Source organism: Ipomoea triloba, chromosome 4 (genome assembly GCF_003576645.1).
Source record: "Ipomoea triloba cultivar NCNSP0323 chromosome 4, ASM357664v1".
In the NCBI taxonomy this organism is placed as follows: domain Eukaryota; kingdom Viridiplantae; phylum Streptophyta; class Magnoliopsida; order Solanales; family Convolvulaceae; genus Ipomoea; species Ipomoea triloba.
Window position 1 is genome coordinate 3,971,985 of NC_044919.1, and position 6,038 is coordinate 3,978,022.

The window sequence follows — 6,038 nt, forward strand, 5'->3', positions numbered from 1 at the left end:
GGTTTTCCTAGTGTAATTTACCTCGTTTGTGTGGTTTTCAGCTATTAGACAAGAGCAGAATTTATACCGTGCATATCATCGGATAGTTTAAAAAAAAAAAAAAAAAAAATCTATATCAACACCCACAATTTTTTTAAAGGTACACTTTTAATAAGTTACTAATGTGAATTTTAGACACTGACGAAATATTTTTTTTAGTTCAAGAGTATAATTGTATCTAAAGAATTTGAGAGCTTTTGCTCATTCCCCCAACCCATCCACCCACCCACCCACCAAAATGCCCCGACCCTAGAGTTTCAATTTGAAATGGATTGAATGTGTAAATATCCACTCATCACACCAACAAAAATGATTCAAAAAAAGTTGTCATTCAACACTCTTTTCGTCTCTTCTTTGTTTTTTAACTGTTCGATCATTCCAAGCAACCAATGAAACAATACTACGCGTGTTCAATAATTTATTTTAAACATTGATCTAATAATGCATTTTTTAATAAATGCCACAATCTCAAAGTTATCATCCATCTACTTGTAAATTTGAAATAAAATATCAAATATGTAACAAATTATTTACATCGTGATAATATATCCATAAGAAAATATGTTGAAAAAACAATTTTGCTAGCTGTCACATGATACATGGATTTTAAAAAAAATAATACGTGAATTTGGCTATGTCATGGACATGTACAAGCATTTTGGGGTTTGTAAGCCAAATGCATTTAACGATTTATCTCGTCCACTAATCTCCAAGAAGGAGCGGTGAGAAGCTTTCAAATTCGGTGTTCAAATTCAAAGAGAAAATACATAGAAATTAAAAATTAGAATTAAAAAGGTAAAACATGAATGTTTGTGCTTGCAAAGTTGAGAAAGATGTTTTGAAGGAATATTTCAATTTTACTAATAATGATTTTGACATGACATGTTTTGATTGATTGTGTATCAAATCAAAAGAGTATTGATTAACACAAGGATGTTGTGATTCCTAGTTTTTAGTGTAAACAAAGGACAAAAAGTAAAGAGTGTATGGGTTGGAAAAAAAAAAAAAAAAGAATGAGTCATGTTGCATTGGGAAAGAATGACTAAAATCGTATTTCGGTCAAGTTTGTTTCACAAGATTTTCTTAATTTGGTTTATTTTTCTTGTGTAGTTAATGATCTATTACACAAAAAACAGAATTTACTAAGTGAACATCCTTAGATAATGATTGCAGATTTTTCTCGTCATCTAAAAAAATTACTAAAATAGAATGAATCATAATACATTTTTAAACTTTATTTTATAATATTCACTACTTCATGTTNAAAAAAAAAAAAAAAAAAACTCTATATCAACACCCACAATTTTTTTAAAGGTACACTTTTAATAAGTTACTAATGTGAATTTTAGACACTGACGAAATATTTTTTTTAGTTCAAGAGTATAATTGTATCTAAAGAATTTGAGAGCTTTTGCTCATTCCCCCAACCCATCCACCCACCCACCCACCAAAATGCCCCGACCCTAGAGTTTCAATTTGAAATGGATTGAATGTGTAAATATCCACTCATCACACCAACAAAAATGATTCAAAAAAAGTTGTCATTCAACACTCTTTTCGTCTCTTCTTTGTTTTTTAACTGTTCGATCATTCCAAGCAACCAATGAAACAATACTACGCGTGTTCAATAATTTATTTTAAACATTGATCTAATAATGCATTTTTTAATAAATGCCACAATCTCAAAGTTATCATCCATCTACTTGTAAATTTGAAATAAAATATCAAATATGTAACAAATTATTTACATCGTGATAATATATCCATAAGAAAATATGTTGAAAAAACAATTTTGCTAGCTGTCACATGATACATGGATTTTAAAAAAAATAATACGTGAATTTGGCTATGTCATGGACATGTACAAGCATTTTGGGGTTTGTAAGCCAAATGCATTTAACGATTTATCTCGTCCACTAATCTCCAAGAAGGAGCGGTGAGAAGCTTTCAAATTCGGTGTTCAAATTCAAAGAGAAAATACATAGAAATTAAAAATTAGAATTAAAAAGGTAAAACATGAATGTTTGTGCTTGCAAAGTTGAGAAAGATGTTTTGAAGGAATATTTCAATTTTACTAATAATGATTTTGACATGACATGTTTTGATTGATTGTGTATCAAATCAAAAGAGTATTGATTAACACAAGGATGTTGTGATTCCTAGTTTTTAGTGTAAACAAAGGACAAAAAGTAAAGAGTGTATGGGTTGGAAAAAAAAAAAAAAAAGAATGAGTCATGTTGCATTGGGAAAGAATGACTAAAATCGTATTTCGGTCAAGTTTGTTTCACAAGATTTTCTTAATTTGGTTTATTTTTCTTGTGTAGTTAATGATCTATTACACAAAAAACAGAATTTACTAAGTGAACATCCTTAGATAATGATTGCAGATTTTTCTCGTCATCTAAAAAAATTACTAAAATAGAATGAATCATAATACATTTTTAAACTTTATTTTATAATATTCACTACTTCATGTTAATGGGGGTAAAATAACAATAACAACTTTTATTATTGTTAAAATAACAATTTGTTCATGAGAATTTGCCAAAATATTTAAAATTCATAAAGGGAAATGCTAAAAAAAAAATAAAAATTGAAACCTTAGTTGGAGTGAATTAGAATTTCACTACTGCCTAATGGCAAGCAAAATATTTATTGATGATTTTTAATGTTAAAAATGTTGCTAATAAATTCAAATTTTTTTGTACCAAATTTTGTTTTATATAACTATTTGTTTTACAAAATAATTATATAACAAAATTGTGTTATTACTATGCATATTCCCTTCATATTCGTATTCCCTTCTTATTCTATATGACATACTCTGATTAATTAAAAATAAATTATAATTTTTATTTTTAAATAAAATTAAGACTTATAACAAGAATTTTACTATTTAAAAAAGATATTTATCATTTTTTTCTTTTAAAATAATAGCACAATCCTGCAAAACCCACAAGGTATGCAGTTCTGTATTCTGGAACATAAAACACAGAATTTAAAATTAAAAAAACTGCCCATCCCTCCATACTTGGTTTTTTGCACCATCACGAAAAATCAAAAATTGAATTCCGTTACACTATGATGGATCTTCTCGTTGACCTGGTCAAAACCATAATTTAACCTTTTTAAAAAAATTGATTAGTCTACTAACACGATAAAACTCATGTTACATATTATAATCTTAATAGGGAAAATAAATAAAAATTATCTAATGAGAGGCTAAAAAAAAAAAGTAAAAAAAAGGGTAAAAAGTGAAAAGATATATAATATTCCATTGGTTTAATTAAATTCATTGGTCAAACTCGCTATTATCTCTTTACTTATTTTTTAAAATTTATTTTTTGTATGTTTAATAGTACATTTATGTAATTTTAAATATATAAATGTTATATATTAATACTAATTAAATATCGTTAATTGAATTGGACACATGAAATAAAACATAGTGGCTAAGTGAGGAAATTTTTTATATATATATTTTTAAAAGAATTACTGTTTTTGAGATGACAAACTTTGAAAGTTCATTTGACCCTGCCACTCATTGCTACCATAGGGAGGCAAAACCATTTTCTTTTGAACACCTCTCTTCCTGTGTCTTGCAACAGCATATAATATTGAAAGATGAAAGGGTCTTTCTCTTCCCAAGACCGAGACCTTTGTTTGTATCCTTTGAATTGGTTACCTCGAGAGAGAGAAATAGGAACTTTTACAATGTGGAAAATTTATGGTCCTATAGAGACCTATACTATCTTACATTTGATAGACCTACACCCTTCTTATTACTTTAGTCAAAATGAAAAGCATTGTGATTTTTGCCATTAGTTATTTAATATGCATATATATGATACTTAGATTTTAAAAAATGTTATAGTTCCAATCTATATCCTTACTTTTTTAATTCTCGAGTTTGAAGCAATCTTTGTATCTCTTGTTATTGCCCATTTAATGATTTCTTAAGTTTTTACTTTATAGACAAAAAGTGTAACATAGAGATTGAAAATGCAATTGTTTCTAATATTATATGATTATCTAAAGTTTGTAGACAAAAAAACACATAATTTGAAACTTGGATATCTTATATACATGTAAACACTTTATATTTGGTTGTTTAAAAAGAGTAAAGTTAAATTTCCTAATAAATACTGAATAAAAAAAAATTATTAAGTTCTGTTGAAAAAATAATAAGACAGATGATGAAATAAATAAGCTGGTTGGATAAAAAAGAAAGGAGTTAATACCCAATATAGTCCTCGACTATGGTGGTTTTACTCAATTTAGTCCTAAATGACTTTTTGTACTCTATTTAGTCCTTGACTTTAATGTTTTTACACACTTTAGTCCTCTGTTAATAATTCTGTTTATTAGCTGTTAATAATAAGGTTAACATTGTAATTTCATTTGCATTTTATTTTTTAATCAAATCAATTAATAATATCTTTCCTAATCTCTCTCCATCTCCTCAATCATCTGCGAATACAATTCCCGCCTCTCTTTCCCCCTCCCTCTCCCTCTTCTCTGCCGATACAATTTCCTTAACCCCTAGAAACGCATAATTTCCCCTCCCTTCCGCAAGCCCTAGAAACGCACAGCAAACTCACCCAAAGCAAATACAGAGCAAACTCACTGGAAGCAATGATACGGCAAACTCACCAGAAGCACAAGCAGGCCAGCAATTGTTGAACCATGTTACCCATTGCTGGCATTGGGAGCAATTGAGCAAACGCAGAACTGGAAGCAACACACCATGGGGGATTCAAGACGAAGAATTGGAAACAAATGCATGCCAAAATACGGTACTGACGAAAAAATGTTGTTGATAGTTTTTTTTTTTTTTTTGGATTTAACTCGGTTCTTAATGGCTGTAAGATTGAATCAAGCTTCAAATCTGTTTGATGTTTTGGCTTATGATTCGGTTTGAAGTTCTGGCTTAATTATGTTGGATGCCTGATCATTGAAATTTTTTCTTTTTGATACTACATGAACAGAATGCTAATAGCTTGAGTTTGGATTCATTAGTGTTAATGCTATTTGTTAATAGTTTTGTGTTTAGATTCATTTGAAATTAACTAAAAATTCTTATGTTTGGATTCATTTGAAAAGTGATCAGGCTGTGTTTGGTAACTGTTTGGATTCATTGGATTCATTTGAAAAATACTTCTGAAATTAACTAGCCTTTGTCTTTAGTATGAAGTTTAGTATGTTATAATTTAGTATGCAATTTGCTTTTTTTCAAAGTATTATACTGAGTAATTTTATTTGTCTTTAGTATGCAATTGTGTAAATATATATATATATATGTTTTTTTTTTCAAACAGATGGAGTACATGAAAGTAATTTATTCACACTTAAGATTAGACATGGAGGAAAAGTTAAATCAGAATATGTAGGAGGCATGACAGATTGGTGGGATTACATGAATGTAGATGAGTGGGGGTTGATTACATTAAGGGAAAAAATAGAAGAATTGGGCTATTGCAATCTACAGGTGAAATTGTACTCCAAAATTGGGAGTGGGTTGACTGAGTTGGTTTCTGATTCTGAAACATGGTCTTTGGGTAACCATTGTTTGGAAGCTAGTCCTAGGGAGTTAGAAATTTGGGTTGCAGGCTATGAAGAAGAAAGTGATAGGGATTTTAGAGATGATGAAGAAGAAGAAAGTGATACTGATGATGAATTTTTGGAAGAATTTATTGATTCTGATTATGAGATGAATGAAGGGATAATGGATGATATGGAGTTTGAGAAATATGTTGATGAAACAGTTGAGTATGGAGGTGTAGGATCAGTAGTAGTTTGTGAACATAATGTGTTGCATCCTACTAATGGAGGTGATGATGGAATTAATTTATCAGATGAGGACCTTGTGAGTGATGGTGAGAAAGAAGAGAGCAAATGGCCCATTTTTAGATCAACTGAAATGAAAAAACCTATATTCTGCAAAGGGTTAACATTTGCTACCAAAGAACAGTTTAAGCAAGCTATAGAAAATTATGCTA